Source organism: Vidua macroura, chromosome 26 (assembly GCF_024509145.1).
Source record: "Vidua macroura isolate BioBank_ID:100142 chromosome 26, ASM2450914v1, whole genome shotgun sequence".
Lineage (NCBI taxonomy): Eukaryota > Metazoa > Chordata > Aves > Passeriformes > Viduidae > Vidua > Vidua macroura.
Window position 1 is genome coordinate 2,934,866 of NC_071596.1, and position 23,144 is coordinate 2,958,009.

A 23,144-nucleotide genomic window follows, 5' to 3' on the forward strand; every position below is an offset into this window, starting at 1 on the left:
GGCAGGAGTGATCCTGCCCCTTGGTCCTAGTGAGGCACATCTGGAGCCGTGTCCAGTCCTGGCTCCACGGTTCAAGAAGGACAAGGAGCTACTGGAGAGGATCCAGTGAAAGCCACAAAGATGATGAGGAGTCTGGAGCATCTCAGTGATGAGGAGAGACTGTGGGAGCTGGGCCTGGTTAGTGCAGAGAAGAGAGGGCTGAGAGAGAATTCACAGAATCACAGAATTCACAGAATCACTGGGTTGGAAGAGACCTCCAAGATCATCGAGTCCAACCCAGCCTCAGCACCTCAACTGAGCCCTGGCACCCAGTGCCACATCCAGGCTTTGTTAAACACATCCAGGGATGGGCACTCCACCACCTCCCTGGGCAGCCATTCCAGAACTTTATCACCCTTTCTGGAAAAAACTTCTTCCTAATATCCAACCTATATTTCCCTTGGGGCAGCTTGAGAGAATCCCATCAATGCTATATAAATATATAAATATCTCCAAGGGGTGTCCAGAGGATGGTGCCACTGCTCAGTGGTGCCCAGTGACAGGACAAGGAGTCATGGGTACAAACTAAAACACAAGAGAAACCCCTCAACGTGATGAAAAACTTCTTTACACTGAGGGTGGTCCAGCTGCCCACGGAGGATGTGGAGTCTCCCTCTCTGGAGACACCTCAAACCCACCTGGATGCATTCCTGTGTCACCTCCAGGTCATTTGGAGTGATGTGGTATTTATGGGATATGGTTTTGTCTCCAGAAAGTAATGTTAACTCAAATGAAAATGTGTAGAAAAAGTAGACTGAAATGTAAGGAGTGCAACAGCGTGGAGGTAAGATAGGAATCAGAGTTTATTTTATAGACCTATAGTTGGACTTATCTCTGTCTCTTGCCTATCTGTATTATTTTCTTCTCCTGCTTTGGTGAAAAAAATGCTGCAAAATAATAGAATATCTCATTAAATCCTATGTCATGTATCCCTCATGCAGTGCAAAACTTAAACTATGGCAATAGAGTGGAATATTTATCTCCATGCACCTAAATAAGACATAACAGAAACAAATTCCTTTCCTTATTACTTTATATGGGGTTGAATCTGAATTTATTACATAAAAGCTCTTAATTAAAAGCCCAGTGTCTTTCTTTCCCAGCTGACCCTGCCTTGGCTGGATTGTCACTCCTTGTGACACAAGATCAGGAGAGAGGAGGTGGCTGCAGGTTCAGCAGCCTCCAGCTCTGCTGGTAACACAGGCTCGACCTCGAGGGGAGGATCAAAACCTCCAACATTTTGTTCCTGTCGGGAAATCTGTGGTGAGAACACACACAAAACCTTCAGCTCATGATCCTGGGTGAGTTACAGCAGTGTCTGGGCTGCCTGTGCTGGGATGTTACAGATTTTTACCTCTGTGATTAAAGTCACTTTTTTCCAAAGTGCATTCACACTCCTGGGGGGGTTTAAAGGATGTGGAGATGTGGCACTTAGGGACATGGTTTAGTGGGAGGCTGGCAGTGCTAGATTATTGGTTTTGGTGATTTTAAGGGTCTTTTCTAACTTAAATAATTCCATGATGTCTTCGTGTTTCTGCCTCACCTTGACATTTCCAGGTATTTCACATGACTAAGGCAGGGGGAGATGCCAGCAGGGACAGAGCTGTCCCTACAAGAGAAGTGCTGGATTATGCTCTTTTCTGACTTAGAGATGGGGTAACTGAAAGCTGTTTTAAAAACTTTTATTGCATTTTCAGTCTCATGTGAAGGGTGAGACAATATAGATATCATAATTCATGCTATTACAATCAGAATTTCCAATTCTATTTCTCTCTTAACAATGCTTGTCTTACTCTATTACATTTCTAAGTTACCATTTCTTACCTCAAAGTTTACATACAAATACATACTATGTAAACCTTCTATTAAGCTTTAAAAATTCCCAACAAATTCACTTCCCACAAAGAAGAACACCAGGAGAAGAGCAAAGGCCCAGGATACATTCAGACTGGGGCTGTGGGATTCCAGATTTGTGCATGTCACACCACGTCACTGAGGGTAGGAGCTCTGGTGCAGGTTTGATAGTGAGACATGGGCTGGCTGCTGCTTCTTCTTTACCTCAGCCCCAGATTTCCTGTGCCCTACAGAACATCACCCCAGTGCAATTTCCATTTGCAGGTTCTTTCCTTTCCTACCTCAAGCAAAGCATCATCTCTTCGTGCAGCTGTGGACACAGAGAGTGGAAATTTCTTCTTCAGTGGAACAGAACAAGCCCTGTCTGCCCATCTGAATTACCCAACCCAGGTTACATAATTTTCACTTCTATCACCAGCCCTGGCCCTGGATCTGGGAGCTATTCTGGGCTAGGACTCCTCTGATAACACTCCCAAATTCCCAGTTCCAGAGTCACTGGTGGCAAGTGACTCAACCCAAGTTGTTGCACCTCAGGACATTGACTTGGAAGATAACGGGGCGTGGGGGGGCAATAAAATATTTCAGCAATTTCCACTTGCAGCTGGACACAAGGAGAAGATAAATGTGATGAGGAAACAGGCTGGAAACCACGTGGCCACTGGCAGGAAGGCAGACAGAAGTCTCTTTATACCTGAGTCATTTCCAGGCTTAAACTGCTCATGGTGACTTTCCCATCAAGGACTTGCAACATCTTTTCTGGTCATGTGAAAGAGTCTACAGCAAATAGGTGTGGGAAATACTGGAAAAACCCAAAAAAACCCCACAGCCCCAAAGCACCTAAGCACAACAAAAAGACACACACACTAAAATCCCCACCAAATTATGCTCTAGATTAATATCCAACTCCCAGCTGTCATAAATCAACAAAGCCAAGGACTCATCAGCAGGACACAGCAGCTGATAAGTGACCTTTATCTGCCCCTATGATTAAATGACTCTTCTGCAATTCTCATAAATAAAACAGGGCAAAAACTATTTGCCCTGGCCTGTCATGGGCATAAACTCCTTTTAAATTTTTTTTTAAACTCATTAGAAACTGCACACACATGGATTTTGAAACAACACAGAGCAAGCAAAAGCTGTTTATGCAATATGCAAAGTGTAGTGTGTGGAATACATTTTTATAAAGCCTGAAAAGCAGTGGAGAATTAGGATTTCTTGACTGTATAATGATTTAGTTTGATGTTAGATATCACCTCACTTCAGAGGCCATGCCTATATCCTCTGAACATTAAACTTAAACCAAACTGCAATGCTATCTATGCCCACAGGTAATCCCAGTTTTGGAAAAGAATTTGCTGGAAAGCCATTTGCTCTAAAATGGGGTGGATACAGAAGCTGCATGGAGAAAAAAAAAAAATCCAATTGCGCCTCCAGAGCTTCAGTAAAAATGGAATTCTGTCTTTTCTCTCACTGCTGGAGGCTGAGAGCAATGGGCTGCTCCCCCCTGCCCAAGCCAAGGGGCTTTGTGGCAGTGGTGTGACAATGTTTGCCAGGCAGAACCAGGCTGTGCCCTGGCTGCCCTCCCCTCTGAAGCTTTTCATGAAGGGATGGGACCACAGTGGGGCTAAAAATGATTTATTGTTCAAATAAACATCAGTCTCAGAGGCTGTGAGAATTTAAAGGAGCAAGGAGTCGGCCATAGCTCAAAATGGTCACAAGTTCTTTGTTACAAGACAATATAGAACTTTCTAATCCAATGCACAATTGCCACAAAGTTTTTATTTTTAAAAAATAGTTATTTATTTAATTTTTTTTTAAATTTTGCTTTTGTAACCTATCACCTTTACTTTCTTCTACTGCACTGTGGATACTTTTATCCAATGGGCTATTATCACACATACACACATGTGCTTCTATTAAAACTTCTAAACTCTTAGCTACTCTATACAATTACAGCCATACATTATAAACTTTTCAACATCTTATCAATATAGTTTTCTACATTATAAATCTTTCACCATCTTATCAGTAAAGTTTCCTACATTACAAACCCTTCACCATCTTACCAACGCAGTTTCTCACTTACTTAAGGCATATTCTTACTTACAACTGTAGGAACATAAGTTTATGATTTTTCTGCTTAATATCTGTGTATTGTATTTTTACATCTATCCCAGCTTCTTCCAAGGCTGCAGATCAAACCCTCCTGTGTCTGTGGAAGTTTCTATCTTTGCATTTCCCATGTGAAGCTGTGTTGTAACAGGAAAAGGATGGATGTGTAGCCAGAGATAGTGACACGGAAAGCAGCCCTGTCCCTTGGTGACACAGGCCAGGTGCCACTCCCGGAGCCAGGGGACAGCACAAGCTGACAACTTTCTGCTGATGGATGACTGTTGGAGCCCTGGCTGCTGAGAATTCCAGACTTTCTGTGCTGACAGGCACTGACCCCCAAGAGAACACTGCATTTGACCTGAGGCTTCCAAAATTAACCCAATAACCAATCACTCATGGCCTGCAGTGAGGACTTTTCTGTCCAAGTACAAAATACCTCCCAAACCCATGGAGGAGAAGGAGAAGGAGAAGGAGAAGGAGAAGGAGAAGGAGAAGGAGAAGGAGAAGGAGAAGGAGAAGGAGAAGGAGAAGGAGAAGAAAGAAGAAGAAAGAAGAAGAAAGAAGAAGAAAGAAGAAGAAAGAAGAAGAAAGAAGAAGGAAGAAGAAGAAGAACAAGAAGAACAAGAAGAAGAACAAGAACAAGAACAAGAACAAGAACAAGAACAAGAACAAGAACAAGAACAAGAAGAAGCCTCTTCCCTAAAACCTCCATCTTGCTTTATATATATTACTGTATTCTGAAACCTTCAACTCTAAGTTTCCCATCCTGTGACATTCCACACTTCTATTCAAACTCCACACCCACAATCCCAGTTCTATCATTCCATTTTGGAAGCTTCTCCATGGCCTCAGGTCAATGCAGTGCTCTCCTGGGGGTCAGTGCCTGGCAGCACAGAAAGTCTGAAATTCTCAGTGACCTGGGCTCCAACAGTTGACTGAGCTGCAGTGAGGTGCAAGACCTCTGCACCTGCAATTCAGCCTGAAATGTTAATAATCCACAGGGCCACTTAATCACCTGCTGTGGTTTTTAAACATAAACTCACCGGAGTGAAACAGTTACAGAGCTTTAAGACGCTCACAGGCACCAGGATGTTGAGCTTCCCCATATCAACAAACCAAACATTTTTTTGCTCAATATTCACATTCCAGGCTTCCAGCAGTGTGCCCAGGGGGCCAAGAAGACCTGGCTTGTGCCAGTGGCCAGCAGGACCAGTGAGTGTCCCCCTGTGCTGGGCACTGCTGGGGTCACACCTCAAATCCTGGGTTGTTTTGGGCCCCTCATGATTAGAAGGACGTGGAGGGGCTGGAGCGTGTCCAGGGAAGGGAATGAAGCTGGGGAAGGGTCTGGAGCAGCAGTGTGATGAGGAAGGTTCTCTCCAGGTGCTCCAGAGGCTCTTCCTCGCTGCCTTGCAGGTGCTGAAGGTGCCTTCACTGTGTGTTTGGTTGATTTTGTGCCCCCCTCCCCAGCACATCAGCCAGACCTTCACTTTGCTCCTGTCCACCACTCCCCCAAGGCTCCTGGGCACTCTGTTTGAGCACCTGTGGAAATGAGAGGTGTGCAAGAGGTTTTACAGCCACTTCCGTGAGCCAGGGAGAGGTTTGAGAAGAGGATCCAGGTTTATCCCTGACAGAATTTTCTACCAAGGTTGTTGACATAGAAACCAAGAAAGCAAGAGGATAAATAGAGAAACCTGCAACTGTCTGTACCAATAAACACTTTGTTTGTCTCATCACCAATGAGTAAATTGTAAACTTACGAGCTGTGTAAGAATGTACAAAAAGCATGCATGCTGTAATAAAAACAGGTTTGAAGCCTTCTGAAAATGGAGTGTGCTGCTTTGTGTTGTCTCTGTCTCAACTACAACAGAGAGGAGCCTCATTCCAACTCGCTGCCCAGAAAAGCTGTGCTTTGTGCAGAAATTCCATTTCAACCCTGCACAGGGGCTGTTCAGCCACTGAGGGTCTCATTGCACAGAAGCTGTGCTGGCAGGAGCTGCATGGATTCAGTCATCTCAATGTGACTGCACTTGATTTCATCCAAGCTGTGGACACATCCTCCTCCTGTGGGCTCAGGAGCTGCAGCTCCCTGCAGGGAGTGGCACACAAAAACCCACAGGCACTGGTGTGTTTTTTTTCCATGACTTTATCCAGTGTTTTTTGTGGAATTTCCAGGCAGCTACAGCCAAACCAAACAGATAAAACTGCAGATAAATGCTTGGTCCTTTAAATCTTGTAAAAGGAAATTTCCAGGGTGGGGGAAAAGAGAGCATTTGGGGTTTTAGCTGGGCTAAAAACTTGTTAGGGGGAAGATGTGAGGTGAGAAGAGTGACCTTCCCAAATCCCACGTTGTGCAGGGAAGCCTTTGCCAGGGATTGTTGGGATACAACCCAAGGGAGACAGGAAAAAAGAGCACAGGAAGGGCTGAACATCCTCTCTTCTTTCTCCCACCTTCAGCACGCACCTGTTTGCTTCCAGGCTGGGCAAGGCTGAGGAAAAAAATGCTCTGGGCCACTGCCAGGAGAGGACAGACATCCCATAACAGCCTGGGATTCATTGTCCTGATGGACAAACATCCCATAACAGCCTGGGATTCACTGTCCTGATGGAGAGTGATCCCATAACAGCCTGGGATTCACTGTCCTGATGGACAGACATCCCATAACAGCCTGGGATTCATTGTCCTGCTGGAGAGAGATCCCATAACAGCCTGGGATTCATTGTCCTGATGGACAGACATCCCAGAACAGACATCCCATAACAGCCTGGGATTCATTGTCCTGATGGACAGACATCCCAGAACAGACATCCCATAACAGCCTGGGATTCACTGTCCTGATGGACAAACATCCCATAACAGCCTGGGATTCACTGTCCTGATGGACAGACATCCCATAACAGCCTGGGATTCACTGTCCTGTTAGTGTGACATCCCATAACAGCCTGGGATTCACTGTCCTGTTAGTGTGACATCCCAGAACAGCCTGGGATTCACTGTCCTGCTGGACAGACATCCCATAACAGCCTGGGATTCACTGTCCTGCTGGAGAGAGGCGTGGGCAGAGCAGGGCAGGGAAATTCCAGCCTGGCCTTGGCACAGCCACACTCAACAGATTTCCCCTCTCAAGCCCAGCCAAAAGCACTGGGGAATGTTGTTGTCTGAGCAGCAGCAAGGTCAGGAGTTTGTGGTGCAGAAAACACAGCCCTGGGGCTGTGCTGGGAGCAGCAGCTCAGCCAGGGCTGTGCCCAAGCAGTGTGGCAGGAAAAGCTGCAGTTTGCACCAGTCCCATTGGAATTTCCTTGGAAATGGAGATTAAATAGAGATTTATTTCCTAAGTGCAGCCCTTGAGTGACTCCCTGCCTGCAAAACCAGGACCTGTTCATGTGCACCACAAATTGAAATTATTGTTAATGAAATGATCTTGAAATTTCCTTTTAGCACCGATATATGAAAGGGAAAATCCATGTTCACAGATGGGATGATCCTCACAACCTGCATGGGATGCTGCTGTTGATCCCGTGGGACAGGGGACACCGAGAGGCACCAGCTGAGCCTCCCAGTGCTCTGCACTGAGCTCACTCAGCAGGAAAACAGCACGGAGAGAAGAACCATTGGGGTTATTGTCAGGGCTGGAACACAGAATAGTTAGGATTGGAAAACACCTCCAAGGATGGGAGGACGCTGACACAGAAATCTCCCAGGTAGGAAAGTGCTGTTTGGTCCCTGTTTGGAATGGGGATTCTCCCATTTAAAACAAGCAAACTTTTCTTTAAGCAAAAATCCCAAATGTAATTTTTTTATTTATTTCATTTTTAACCCTCTGGGAATATTTTTTCACACAGGAAACAATTTAAAGGAATAGTTTCATTTCCAGCACCCAAACCAACAATATTTTTCATGGATAAACACGATATTTCAAAGGATCCCTTTGAACTTGCTACCTTTACAAGGAATTTGCTTTCATCAGAACACTATTTTTCTGTCAAAACCTCCCTTTAGTGAAATCAAGTCAATCAATGAGATCCTTTGGGCGGGATTGGGTTTGAGCTGAATTCCAGTTTGCTTTGAGGAACGTGCCCTCCTGTGGGTAGCAGAGACAGCTGCAGCAAGCTGGGAGAAAAGAAAAGGAAGAGAAAAATCAAACTTCTCTTTCTTGACAACTTTTTGAAATTAATCCCCTTCCCCAGACCCTGGTACTGTGAGAGGAGTGAGATCTGGCTCATGAACAGGCTGGAAAAAACAAAGAAAAATTCATCTCAGTGATCAGCTGGGCACAAGAGATGGCAGACAATTAAAAATAAATTTAAAATAATTAAAAATAAAAGTGCTGTGGTGATTCTGCCTGACCCGCGTGGGCTGCAGGGTTTCCCAAAGTTGTGCTGGGCGTTATCAAAAATTTCAAGCTTTATCAAGTGTTCAGAGATGGCTGTGGCACCTGGGGACAGAGCTGGTGGTTGGGTTTGAAGATCTCAGAGGGCTTTTCCAGCCTCAATGGCTCTGTGGTTCTGTGACTTTCAGGATGTTGTTGGCACCTCTGCTTTGGGGTTCACTCAGTAATTGGCACTTTGGGAAGAACAGGAGCACGCCCAAATGTGTTTTACATTTCTTTTCGCTGTTCAGTGGGGAATTGTGCCCTAAAAATTAAAGGTAACAGAGCTGCAATAACACATTGGAGCTGATATTAAAGGGGAGAGGGCTGAGGAATTTCATTCAGCTCCTGGTAGATTTGAGTGACAATTCAAAACCAGCATGGTGCAATTCAGTGTGGCCAAAGCCAATATATTTCTTCCTGCTCAAGCAGGAACAAGTGACCACAGGATTTAAAAAATTGCTGTTTATTGAGTGTTTTTTAGGAAAGGTCTGGGCTTTTCCAGCAGGAAACCAGAGGATTGCTTCATTTGTAAAGCAAGAGACTGAGGGAAGGAATGAGAACAACCTTCAAACACAACAGGAGTGTTTAAGGCAAATTTATTAATCTGCTCTCAGTTTCCAGGAGTAAAGGTGGATGTTTATGTGTACTAGGTGGTTTTTAAAAAACTATTCCACCTCTATTTTCTCTTTTACTGTATGTGTCACTCACCTAAAAGTTGTTCTTTTTAAATATCTCTGGCTTAAGCATCTACAACCCATTAAGAACAAGAATTATTTTTCTCAGGAAAAATTTTTCCTGAGAGAATTATTTTTCTCCCCCTTCTCAAAAGCTCACTCAGTGGTGGTCAGACACACAACTCCATGAATTTTCCCAGTGTAATTCTCGTGGTAATCTCCCAAAAGCAGGAGCAGCAACCCCAAATCTGCACTCTAACCAGCGTCTCCAATTTAAATTGCCTCACTCAGTCACTTCCTTTTCCAGTAACTCCTTTCCCAAAGCGTTAGGTAAGAAAAGTAATAATCCTGTGGTGTTTGGAGCAGGCTGTGTTATTGGAGTCTCCATGGGTACAAACTCCACACACTTCCTTGGCTGAGGCTGGGACATACTTTTCAGAAAACGTTGCAGAAAAAAATACATCATAAAAGCTTTTTTTTTTTTTTTTTTTTTATTATTGCCTGTCAGGAAAGTGATCCTGGAAATTGTGAAACACCTGACGGGGATTTTTCAGAGCAAGTGGTGGGGATTCTGCTGAGTTTAACTGTAGGGGAAAAACCCATAAAACCCCCACAAACAGAGATATTCCGTAAAGCTTTATAAAAAATGCTGCTTTCCTTGGCAGCACCTGCATTCAAAAAATATGAGAGCGACCCGGAGCCTGGGCTGGGTTTCACTGACAAAATAAAACAGGAGGGGATGTGGGGAGTGAAGACCCATCCAGCCTGGCCTTGGGCACTGCCAGGGATCCAGGGGCTGTGCCAGGGAACAATTCCTGCCCAATATCCCATCGAAATGGGATTTTTTTTCCCCCATCTAAATGTCACTTTTCCAATGGGAAGCCATTCCCTGGGTCCTGTCCCTCCAGGCCTTGTCCCCAGTCCCTCTCCAGCTCTCCTGGAGCCCCTTCAGGCCCTGCCAGGGGCTCTGAGCTCTCCCTGGAGCTTCTCCTCTCCAGGGGAGCACCCACAGCTCTCCCAGCCTGGCTCCAGAGCAGAGAAGCAAAGCAGATTATTTCAGCCCCAATTCCTGGTTCCAGCCCTGGTTCCCCAAAAACGGAACACACCTGAACACATTTCTGTTCTCACTGAAATCAAGGGCACTGCTCAAACACCTTGGCTTTAAATCCCAGGGCTTGGGATCTGCAAGGGGCTCTGAGCTCTCCCCGGAGCCTTTTCTTGTCCAGGGCAGCACCCCCAGCTCTGCCAGCGCCGGAGCATCCCCAGGGCTCTCTCTGGACACTCTCCGGCAGTTCCACGTTCTCCTGCCGCCATCCCAGCCCCGGGCTCGCCATCCCAGCCCTGGACTCGCCATTCCAGCCCCGGGCTCGCCATCCCAGCCCCGGGCTCGCCATCCCAGCATCGGGCTCGTCATCCCAGCCCTAGGCTCGCTATCCCAGCCCCGGACTCGCCATCCCAGCACCGGGCTCGTCATCCCAGCTCTGGTCTCGCTATCCCAGCTCCGAGCTCGCCATCCCAGCCCCGGGCTCGCCATCCCAGCCCCGGGCTCGCCATCCCAGCATCGCGCTCGCCATTCCAGCCCTGGGCTCGCCATCCCAGCCCCGGGCTCGCCATCCCAGCCCCGGGTTCACCATCCCAGCTCCGAGCTCGCCATCCCAGCACCGGGCTCGCCATCCCAGCCCCGGGCTCGGTCCCAGCCCCGGGCTCGCCATCCCAGCCCCGGGCTCGGTCCCAGCCCCGGGCTCGCCATCCCAGCCCTGGGCTCGCTATCCCACTCTGGGCTCGCCATCCCAGCTCCGAGCTCGCCATCCCAGCCCCGGGCTCGGTCCCAGCCCCGGGCTCGCCATCCCAGCTCCGAGCTCGCCATCCCAGCTCTGGGCTCGCCATCCCAGCCCCGGGTTCGCCATCCCAGCTCCGGGCTCGCCATCCCAGCTCCGAGCTCGCCATCCCAGCCCCGGGCTCGCCATCCCAGCCCCGGGCTCGGTCCGGCTGGCCCTGCGTGACCATTTTGTGTCCCCAGGGCGCTGCTGCCGCTTCTCCCCCGTCCCGCGCATCCCCCCGAGCTCCGGGCGCTGCCGGAGCCGCAGCCCGGGCGGGAGGGAGCAGCAATTCACCGATATTCCCCCGATTCGCCCCAAACCGCGCTTTCCCCACCCGCGCGTTGTTGTCGGTGACGTCACGCCCCGTCGCCATGACGACGGCTTGATGTCACGTGGGAAAGGGGCAGCGAAATAAAACCGCAGCAACCCCCAGCGGCGGCCCGCCCTTTCGTAATGTTTAACAGCGGGAAAATAAACTTTTTTCTTTTAATTTATTTTTTTTTTAGGGGGTGATTTATTGCGGCGAACTCACCGGGCCGGCCCCGCCCCCTCGCCCCCCCCCCTCACCGCCCTCCCCCCACCCTCGCGCGCGCGCGCGCGTCACGCGCCCGGCCCCGCCCCGCGCCGAGGCGCCAAACCGCGCGCCAACCGCTGGCCACGCCCCCCTCCGCCACGCCATTGGTCCTCCCGCCGCGCGTCCCTCCCCTCCGCGTGACGGGCGGGCGCCGCGCCAATGGGAAGCGGTGAAGCGCTGGGCACGCCTCCTCGGGGCGGGGCCGGGCGGTGACGCGCGGGGCCGGGGTAGCAACAGTTGCCTCGAGACCCGGCGCCCGGCGCCATAGTGACCGTAGCCCTGGAGACTGTTACTTGCCAACGGCGGCAACGCGCGGCCCCGGCGGCCGGAGCCCAGCGCAGCCCGCGGCACCCGGCGGGGACGGCAGGTGAGCGGGGCCGCCCCGTGGCGGGCTGGATGTGGGACCGCGGCCGGGGCGGGTGCAGGGATGTGCGCGGTCTCCGCGTCCTCCGCCGGGCCGGCGGCGCCGACCCCGCTTGTCCCGGCGCGGGATGCGCGGTCCCGCTGCGCGCCGGGGCGGGGGGCGCCGCTCGCGCCGCCCCCGGAAAGTTGGGAGCGGGGGAGCGGCGGAGGCGGCGCCGCCGAACCGCCCCGGGCTCCCCCTCCCCGGGCCGGTGCCGCTGCCCCGGGGCACCGCCCGCAGCGCGGCCCCGCCCGGGCACGGGAACCGACACCGCCCGGCCGGCGGGGGGGCCGCGGCCCCCGCGCTCCGCCGCTCCCGGCTCCGCGGGGCTGCCCGGGGCTCCGCCGCTCCCGGCTCCGCGGGGCTGCCCGGGGCTCCGCCGCTCCCGGCTCCGCGGGCGGCGGGGACGCGGCGCTGCCGGGGGGTCCCACCCGGTCCGCGGGGTGCGAGCCCCGAAGTGTCCGCTCAGGGTCGGGAGGGGGCCCAGGGCAGCCGCTCCGCTGGGGTCGGAGTCGGCACCGCTCCGTTCTATACCCGTGCCCTTCTCCGTGCTTTCCGTCTTTCCGTGCTCTCCCTCTCTCCATGCTGTCCCCGTCCCTCTCTTCCCGCTGTCCCCGTCCCCCTCCCCGCGCTGTCCCCGACCCCCCCGAGCGCTCCTCCTCCTCCTCTTTGGGGGTGGAGGGAGGTGGTTTCAACTCCAGCTCGAGCCTGGAGTTTGCCAGAGCTGGGAGATCCCGGCGCTCGCTTTCGAGTCGGTCTTAGAAACGAGGGGAAATCGCAGCGAGACCCATTTGCAAGCATCTGCCGCCTGTTCTTGATGTGGTTTCTGCTGTTGGTTTTGAATAAAGTGTGTTGTGAAACAAGATTCATCTCCTGTTAGAGTGGGATTTTGTGGACGTGCCTGTTTCAAGCGTGAGTTCCTGCTGCCTGATTAAATGTTTCCATTCTTTGTACTTAGATAGCACTCCGAAGCCTTTATTTTGGCTTTGCTGTTGAAAGAGGCGAGACTTACTAATTAAAAAGCAGAATAAATAATAATTTTATTAAATATTGTTAAATCTAGTTTACCTTTTTGCATTTGGAATTTCCTTAAACTGAGGCTTTTAACTGGTAGGTTAAACCGAGAACTCAGCTTCAGAATCATTTAGTTGAGGCTTTTTGCATCTGCTTCTGCCCAAACTTTTCAACTCTCTCTTGGTTACAAATCATTTGAGAATAGAAAGTAACGTCTGGCTTAGAGAAAAGAAAAAAATCCGTCTCTAAATACCAGCCTTAAGCTCCTGGGCTTCCCTCTCTGTCTCTGCTGTTTCACTTTTCGGTCTGAGTCTGAGTTTGCTTCAGTCAGGTCAGTGTCAGGTTTTATTTTAAAGTGGCATTTTTAGAAGAAGGGGAAGCATTTTGGGAGGCTCTTTCATGGTTACCCTCGTTCAAGATGGGTTGAATCAACCTCTGACTGTGTCTGCTGAGAGAGTTTGGGATGAACAGTTTGATTTCTGGGTGGCTGGTGAGGCAAAACCCCCAAAGCAGGACCTTGTAGGACTTTGTAGGATACGTGAAAATCTCAGCTCATATTTAAAAAAAACCCAACACATCCAGCTGTGTCTTTACCTCTCCCCCAGGGGAGGGGAGATGTATCGGAATTCTGTGAGATGTGTTGCGTTTGCCTTGGGGTTACACAGCTGTGGGCAGGCTCCGGGGGTTTGTTGTTTGGAGTTGGTGTTGTCAGAGCTGTTCCCATAACCACGAGGTTTGGAACTGCTCATCTTTTTAATCGGAATCTGGGTTCTCAGGTAACAACAGGATCTTGGCCTGAAGGCTGAAAGCACAGGCAGAAGGGGTTGACAGCTGGAATTTCTTTGTCCCTGCTTGCAAAACAGGAATGATCCCAGTGCGCCCGGGGATGGGGATAGGAGCATCCACTGCCACAGAGGAAAGGCAGAGCCAGGTCCCTCACAGCCACCCCTGCTTTGCATCTCCCTGCTGAGCCATTTGCATCTCATGAATTCCTCTCACAGGAGCGTGTCCCTGCCCTGGGGCCCCGAGAGCCAGCTCAGCTCCTGGGGAGGGGTCTGAGCCACTGGGAAATCTGCAGCACCTGGAGAGGGGGTGAGACTGCAGGCAGCACTCTGGGGTCTTTTCCTTTAGCATCAGATCCGCCCTCTCAAGGAGTGTTTTGTAGCATTGTCTTATAAATTTGTAACATTGCTTTATAAATTTGTAACATTGCCTTATAAATTTGTAGCATTGCCTTATAAATTTGTAGCATTGCCGTATAAATTTGTAGGCTTGCCATATAAACTTGTAGATTTGGCCTATAAATGGAGGCACCTCCTTCATCAAGGGGCTTGGCACCACACTGAGCCCCTGCAGCCGGGCTGGGAGGGAGGGATGGGGTCACCCATCCCAAGATTTAAGGCTGAGTGTGGTCGGTCTAGAGAGAGTTGCTGTTAAATTGTGTGTTAGGTATGGGAAGGTACATCAGAAATACACTTTCTGTGTCCTTTCGTGTGTGTAAACACGATCAGACCCATCCCTGGAAGTGTCCAAGGCCAGGTTGGACAGGGCTTGGTGGAAGGTGTCCCTGCCCATGGGACAGGGTGGGATTTCAGCTCCCTTCCATCCCAACCTATTCTGGGATTCTGTAATCATCGAGCAGCCAGTGCCTCTGATGACATCATTTGTCCTGGCTTTTGGGGGGAATCCTCCAGCTGAGAGTATTCCCTGCCACTAAAAGCCACTTTGTGCCACGAAATAACTTCGGGGCTGCCACAATCGCGGCAGAATAGACGGCGCCAGTCATTGTCTTTAAATAGCCCCCTGCTTGTAACACCTCGGAGCACCGACAGCTGCCACGTTTAATCACAACATGTTTTCCCTGCCGATAGAGGCCCGTAAACAGAGCAGCTTTCGCGTATTCCAGCCCATTTCCCCCGCTCGCTTTTAGCCCTTGCCGAGCTAAAAGCGGAGTCCGGGCGTGCTGCTGATTCAACAGGCGGGTCCCGCCCGCTCGGCTCCTCCGCCGGAGTTTCTGCCGGAGGCCACCGAGTTATATTTAACCCCAGTTCTCCCTCCTTGCCCTGCCTCCCTCGGAACAAATGCCAGCGCAGTGCAGGGCTGGATGCCGGCCAGCGGGAGCCCAGCGTGCTCGCCCGGGCTCGGGGATTGGCATCCATCGGGATCCGGGATTGCGTTGCCGATATCTGACACGCAGGGGAGGTTTCTGTCTGTAATCTGCGCTTTCAGACGCGTTGTTTTGTCTTATTTGGACTGGCAAGTCTTATTTGGACTGGCAAGTCTTTATTCCTTTGTTCAAACACTCACAAATCCAGCTTATTGTCTGGGAACGTGCCGGCTTTCCCACGTCGGGATGTGCCTGTCCCAGCAGCTTAGGGAGTAATTCTCCATAAATACATAAATAGGTGACAAAACCTAAACACAGGAATCCAAGCAGTTTATGGATTAATTATCCATAAATTCATAAATAGATAACAAAACCTTCCTTCAGCACAAACTATGGGCCTCTAACACAGGAATCCAAGCAGCTTATAGACTAATTATCCATAAATTCATAAATAGATGACGAAGTCTTCCTTCAGCACAAACTATGGGCCTCTAACACAGGAATCCAAACAGCTTATGGATTGAGTACCCATAAATTCATAAATGGATGACAAAATCTTCCTTCAACACAAACTATGGACCCCTAAACAGAGGAATCCAAGCAGTTTATGGAATAATTCTCCATAAATACATAAATAGATGACAAAATCTTCCTTCAGCACAAACCATGGACCCCTGAACCTACTGAGCAAAGAGGAATCCAAACAATTGAGTGAATAATTATCCATAAATTCATAAATAGGTGACAAAACCTTCCTTCAGCACAAACTATGGACCCCTAAACAGAGGAATCCAAGCAGCTTATGGAATAATTTTCCATAAATTAATAAATAGATGGCAAAACCTTCCTTCACAAACCTTAACTCCCTGAGCAAAGAGGAATCCATTTGTACAGGGCACTTCCTAGAGTCCCTTTTCTTAGCACACAAAGCACAGAGAGGAAATTATTTCAGGGTCATATTAGTACACAAATAATTTTCATTCAGTGGGGGAAGCAGAAAAAAACAAACCCACTTTCAACTTTTGGTGATGTTTTATAAGAGATGGCAATGTTTGCATTTCAGAAATGATTTCAGGACACGTTAATACACAAATTATTTCCAGGTGGGGGGGGAGAAGGAGGAAAAAAAAAATTGCTTTCAGCTTTGGGTGATGTTTTATGAAAGGTGGCAATTTCTAGAAAAGTTTAAATGTTGTTAATTCAGCTGAGTTGTTAAAACAATCCATAGTTATGTCTAGACATGTGATTTCATGTCAGTGAATGAGAAACTCTTCCCACAGTATTCCTGTTCACTTATGTCACTGCAGGGGTTAGGCAGTGTCTGCCCAGCAATAAAGTTAAAAGGTGTATTTTAAATTGCAACAGAAGCAAGAAGTTTCCCAAACAGAACTTTAGAAACTGTTTTGGTTCCGTGATGTGGTTATAAAATCACAGAAGAACCTTTCCCTGAGATCCATCCCAATGCCCTGACACAACTTCATGTCATTCCCTTGGGTATTTCCTGATGTTCCACAGGAGTGAAGAGCTGTAGAAACCCCAAATGAAGGCGTTTGAAAAGTCATTTAAAGGCAATTCATAAGTTTGCTTTTTCCCTGAGCATTAGGAATTTGTTTTTCTGAGCTTAATAAATGCCAGAGAAGTGTCAGTGTTGTACAAATGTGTCGTGGGAGGAAACTTTGCAAGAGGTTAATGACGGAACATTGCAGTCAGAGGAACAGGTCACAGAATGCTGCACCAATAATGACTTTCATATAAAGAATAGGCAAACAAAAATCAGATGCTTTGTTTTCTTGTCCCAAATCTGAAAGAAATCCTCAGCAAGAAGCTGACAGAAATATTAATTATATTGTCTGCAGAGATATTCCTCCCTGATGCAGCATTTAGCTCACTGGTGCATATTCCCACCATCCAGGTTCCACAAATATTTTCTTCTTTTTTTTTTTTTTTTCCCTGTGTGAGGGAGTTTTTCTTTGGCTTCATGTGCAGAATGTGTGGATGTGTGTGGGGACAGAGAGCAGCAGGTGCCTGCGTGCAGGCTCTGAGGAGGAGCAGCTCGAGACACGTCCCTGTCTCCCCTGGCAGGGGTGATGCCTTGTGAAGGCTGACCTGGAACAGAGACTGGACAGAGCTAAAACAGGGATTTATTAAAAGGCCTCAATGGATCCACCTTGGGCAGCACAACCCAAAATGGTCACAAAATGAATGAACAATCATGGGGTCTCTCACTTTGATCAGTTCTGCTCCATTTGCACATTGGAGTTCATTGTCCAATTCCAGCTCCAGCCCATGCAGTCCCATCCTTGTTTTTCTCTCTTCATTCCACGTTGTTTGTGCTCTTGGGCCTGAGGTTTGGATCATTTGTCCTTGGTGCCCAGCTGGAGAAGGAATTGTTTTGTCTCCCTGCTCTGTGCAGAGAGCTCACCATCCCTCCATGTGAAGCCCAGAGCCACACACTAAAGCAGCACAGAATGTGAAAAATAGAAAAGCTCAAACCTGAGGCATCAGGGTGACTGCATGCTCTGACTTCTTCAAGGCATCTCTGATCCTTACAAAGTCTCATCCTGGCAAAGAAAACGTGGCACATGAGCAGGAAGAAAGCAGAAGTTCAGGGGATGGCACTGTGTTCAGCATCTCTGAATCAGGAGTGGCAGGACAAGGGGCAATGGGTTGAAACTGAAAGAGAGCAAATTTAGATTTAATAACCAAAGAAATTCTTCACTTTCAGGAGGGTGAGCCAAAGGTTTTCCAGAGAAGATGTGCCTGCCTCATCCCTGGAAGTGTCCAAGGCCAGGCTGGACAGGGCTTAGAGCAGCCTGGGATAGTGAAGGAGTCCCTGCCATGGCAGGGGTGGGATGGGATGAGCTTTATGGTCCCTTCCAACCCAAATCATTCCATGACTCTCTGAGATTTCCTGGCTCCTTCTCAAAGCCAGAGCAGCAGGGCTCACCTTGGCTTTCAGAGCAGTTCAAATCCCAGAAATTGCTGTTTGGCACATAAAATTATATTTCCCCCGTCCCTTCTAGAGAAGAGGATCCTGGCTGAATTTTCTTCTCTCACAATGAGCTTTGGAGTGCACATTTTCCCTTTCCCATCAGGAACCAAACCCGTGCTGCAACCTCCCATCAGCCAAACATCCCATCTGCAGCCGTGCTGGGGATGAGGGGATCCTTGTGGGCTCCACACATCAGGAGCAAATCCAGGTGTGAAGAGAGATGGTTCTGTCTCCATGGCTGAGTTTTGGAAGTGCCCCACGGGTTTGGAAGCACGAGGATGAAGTCGTGTGTGAGGGGAGGCACCAGTAATTCAGGAATTTGTCTGGGATTACGTGGCTGGTGGTTCTTTGAGGTTAACAGGAGGCAAAGGGTCCTGCTGAATGGAGCCCGTAATTAAGGATGCCTCTTCTGGAGGTGTCACTAGTTAAGACTGACAAGAAACATCAGGGGAAGAGGAGAGAAGGGGGGAAAAAGCGGGGGTGGAATGATTATAGGCAAACAACCTCAGCAGAATTAGCAATTTCCTTAACAACCACCTGGTTAGTCATTGTCAGACTGTTCCTTAAGATCCCATTGCCACCATGACAACCCTGGAACTGTTCTGGAGAATTTCTGGCTTAACACACAGCTGATTAAACATTCACCCTGCCCAGGGAATTATATCAGTTATTCTCATTCTTCTGACCTCTGGTGTCTGGGAGTCCTGGAGGCTTTAGATAAAGCAGCCTCACACTGCCAGGTAAAACCCTGCACTGCCCCTGCCCTTGTGCAGCTGAGCAGGGACAGAGTGGGACATTTGACAAAGCCCTTTTTTTCCCCTAAGGCAGTGATTGGAGAAACCAGGGCACTGAGCATTGAATTATTATTATTATTATTATTATTATTATTATTATTATTAATCATATCGAGACATCCAGCAGTGCTACACAGTAATCCAGTGAGGGCCTGAGTGCAATGCTGGTGGGAGTTACTGTGTTCCCCAAATTTGTGAGGGTTATTTGTGATGGATGAGTGTCTTCTAGAGCAGACCTGAGCATCTGATGATGCTTTTGCACACAGGATTTCTTGTGTTTTAGGTGCTGTTGGAGTGGAGCATCAACTCCTGTGAAAGGAAATGGCTTTAAACTGAAAGGGAGGAGGTTTAGATGAAATATCAGGAAGGAATTGTTCCCTGTGGGAGTGATGAGGCTGTGGCACAGGTTGCCCAGAGAAGCTGAGACTTCCTGGAAATGTTCCAGGCCAGGCTGGATGGGGCTTGGAGCAACCTGGTCTGGTGGAAGGTGGCAGGAGGCAGAACAGGATGAGCTTTAAGGCCCTTTCCAACCCAAACCATTCTGGGATTCTTTTTCTGTTCCCTTCTTGGCTTTCTCCAAGATGTGATCCTGAGCTGAGCTGATGCTTGATGATGTGTGCATTGGCTTAGTGCTGATGGTCCCTAGGATGGGTTCAGTTACTGCCTGGTAATGGACAGTTTCAAAATTAGATGATTTATTAATTATCCTTTATTTGGTGTATGAACAAGGCTGCTTAACAAGGCACAGGAACTCCAAATACAAGTGGCATTTCTCTCTCCATCACCTCATGACCATGGTGGGACAGGGTCTCAATGTGGGAAACGGATTTGTAGAAAATTCTCAAAGCCTGACAGAAAGAAACACTTTTAGTGTATTGTAATTAGAGAATACTTGGTGTGAATTATAACATCTGTATTGTCTCACCCTTCTCATGAGACTGGAAATGGAATAAAATTTTTAAAACACCTCTGGGTCAGCAAAGGGTTTAATCTGACATCTCACCAGTGTCTCCAGTGCCCAGGACAGAACTGTGCCACCACAGGGTGAGTGTGGGGAGAGCAGTGTGTCCTTCCTGAGCCTGTTCCCCACTGCTGCCAGCCCCTTCCAGCCTGCTCAGGGATACAAACATGGGGAAGGGGCTGAGGGCACTTGGCTGGTTCAGCTGCAGCACAGGAGACTGAGGGGAGGCTCCTCGGGGGCTGCAGCTCCTCCCGAGGGGAGGCAGAGGGGCAGGGGCTGAGCTCTGCTCTGGGCCAGGGACAGGAGGCCAGGAAGGGCTGGAGCTGTGCCAGGGCTTGGCATGGAGCTCAGGGAAAGGTTCTTCCCCCCGAGGCTGCTGGCACTGCCCAGGCTCCCCAGGGAATGGTCCCGGCCCCGAGGCTGCCAGAGCTCCAGGAGCGTTTGGCCAGCGCTCTCAGGGATGCTCAGGGTGGGCTTGGTGGGGTGGCTGTGCAGGGACAGGGCTGGGCTGATGATCCCTGTGATCCCAGCTCAGGAAATTCTGGGATTCTGTGAGCCCAGGCTGCAGCAGCAGGCACCTGGAGATGTGTGAGGTGAGGAGGACAATGACAGCTCTGTGCAGCTCATGGGAAACAAGGATGGGTTCTGCACAGGGCTGGATGTTCCAGCCAGCTCTGGGGCCTTTCTGACCAACTCTGATATTTTCTGTTTGCCAGGCTCTGGTTGGCAGTAAAGGGAGGTTGTGCAGCCTCTGATAAGCTGGGAGGAAGCAGTTGGGAGATAAGCCCAGGCTCTCGGTGTGCTGGAGGTGCTGTTGTCAGCGCTGTCACCTCGCTGCTCTGTGCAAGGATATTTTTGTCCTCCTTCCCTGAGCTGTCTGGGATGGTCCAGTCTGAAAAACAACTCTAAATCCACCTCTGGGCTGTGAAATGTGGGGGGAGATGGGAATAAGTGCAAATGGACTGGTTCTGCCTAATTTGTCTTGCATTTAAACAATTTCTTGTGCTGTTCAAACCCCCACCCTTCGCCCCAAAGGAGATGAAATGCAGATCTTTTCAAATATTCATGACCTTAAATGACCAATCATGGGAGGAAATTTTTCTTTAATAGGTACAAATAATAAGAGAAATAATGGCTCCTGGTCACCAGGCTGGTCTTCAGAGCTTCCTTCTTCCTGGCAAATATTTATTCTCCTTAATGTGACAGATGTGCACCATTGTTAGAAGACTTCCACCTGCCAGGAAGGTGAAATATCCTCCACAGAATATTTCTTTCAGCCCCTTAAAGAACCTGGGGCTTGCCTGTGAGGCTGCCCAGCTCTCACAGCTGCTTGCATTCAGAATGTAGATTTTTCTATATGAAAAATATAGAAGAAACACCTCCCCTCAAAGCAGAAATTCAAAGTTCACCCTCGTATTTTAGACACCTCCTCTGTCACATTGACCTGCACCACTCTGACCTGAGCTGGGCTTGCAAAAGCAAAGTTGTTGCTACTCCTGGTGTAACTTAGAGATCTGTTGGGGTCCATGTTTTCCTTTTGGAATAGGATTTATGGGGAAATCTGGGAGTTTCCATAAGATCACTCCCAACATCTCTGGCTGCCCCTGGATCCCTGGAAGTGCCCAAGGCCAGGTTGGGGATATCCCCTGGGACAGTGAAGGTGTCCCTGCCATGGGAGGAGATGAGCAGGTCCCTTCCCACCCAAACCATTCCATGATTTTGTGGTGCTCTGAATATTCCCTGGCAGGCAGGAAGCACTCAGAAGGGCAGAACTGCTGCTTGTCGTGCTAATAAATGGAATTACTTTAATTTCAGAGCATTGTCTTGTGTGCTGCTACCATTAGAGGTAATTGTGGAAGGTGAGGAGCTGTAAACGAGATAATTCATGTTTCAAATTGTACTTGAGCAGCAAAAGTGCTTTTTGGTTCTTACCACTGCTGTTCTCTACAGTTTCCTTCCTCCCAGTGTAGATGCTGCTCAGAATGTAAAAATCTTAAAACCAACAACAAAACAAAAAAAACTCAAATGAAAACAAACAAAAAAAGCTTAAACCCCTCCACAAAAAAAAAAAAAAATTAAAAATCCCAACTTGGATTTAGGTAAAAAGTGCAGTATTTTTTTTTTTTTAACAATCAACTCCGTGTTCCCAGAGATTTATACCTGGCTACTGAAATTTGGAGTCAGTTCATTATTTAATCTTATAAAGTGACTATAAAACTGATCAAGTATAAAACTTATAAAGTGAGTTAGAGGCACTTAGGTAGAAACAGCTCCTTTAAATCTCATTATCCAATATTAGTTAAAAAACATGCAATTTTGAGCTGTTGCAGTGCCAGGAACCCCAAAAGGATCCCAATAATCTGTTACCTTGGATGGGGAGGGGTCTTGTGGGAATTTTGAAAGAATTAAAGACAGGACCTCTGGGTTGCTTTAGATGGTGCAATTTATTTTTCTTATCTTTGATACAGGCAGGAAGGGTGAGTTTGGCTCCCATCTTCACCACATGGCTCAGAAGGTCACAAGGCCTCTAGTTACAAAACCTTTTAAGGATTTATTAACTAATAAAACACTGCCAAAAAGGATATTTATGCTTTTGACCCAATCCTTAAATATTTCATCTGATGGACTCATGCTACAGTGTGAGCTTTCTTAGCCAGTCATGTTATGGCACACAAATTGAGAGTACTACACTCTAAAACTTCTTGTTACCTTTGTAAATACTGATATTTTTTCTATATCTTAAACTCTAAAACTCTAAACCTTCCTCTACTTAGCTTAACATGTTTCTGCTTTAAATTATAAATCCACATTCTCTCTTCTAACACCTAAGTGTGGAAGCCTTTTCCAGCGTCTCACATTAAATCCTGTGTGAGTTTTATTTTTTATTGAAGTTTATTTGGATTTTGTACTTGTTAAAACAGAAGTAAACTTATGCTTTTTGTAGGGATTTTTGTAGGGATTGGAGGATTTTTTTAAAATCTTGGAAATGAAGAATGGGTCTTGATATGAGAAATAAAATACTGATTAATTTTTTGTTTTGTAAAATTGTATAGAGATATGTAAGATAACAACATAAGTTGCTATTATTCCTATTTTTTGGTTATGAGTATGAGGAAACATTAGACTAAATATAATGTATGCAGTGAAAAGAAATTAATAATTAGGAATTAATTAGATACTACACACAATTAATAATAAATATGAAATAATATAATTATTAAGTATTATAATATTGAATTGTTATTTTATAGTTTGTAATAGTTGATAAATTTTAAATTAGTAGAGAATTTTAATTAAATTTAGTAAATTTAGCAACTTTAGTAAATTTAGTCATTTTAATAAATTTAGTAATTTAAAATTAGCAATTTTATTTTTAGTAATTTAATTTAAATTTGGTAATTAAAATAAATTTACTAAATTAGTAGCG

General features: G+C 47.8%; 1 protein-coding gene across 4 annotated transcripts in view; it reads left to right on the forward strand.

The window, feature by feature from the left end:
* Window positions 1-11,702: 11,702 nt before the first annotated feature.
* RFX2 (regulatory factor X2) overlaps window positions 11,703-23,144 on the forward strand; it is a 68,577-nt gene continuing 57,135 nt past the window's right edge. For 2 of the 4 annotated variants that reach the window (XM_053999178.1, XM_053999179.1), the window contains exon 1: window positions 11,707-11,813. The gene's annotated coding sequence lies outside the window, so the exon portion shown is untranslated. Of the gene's footprint in view, window positions 11,814-23,144 lie in introns of all 4 variants that reach the window. The other 2 variants (XM_053999180.1, XM_053999176.1) reach the window with 2 other exon arrangements.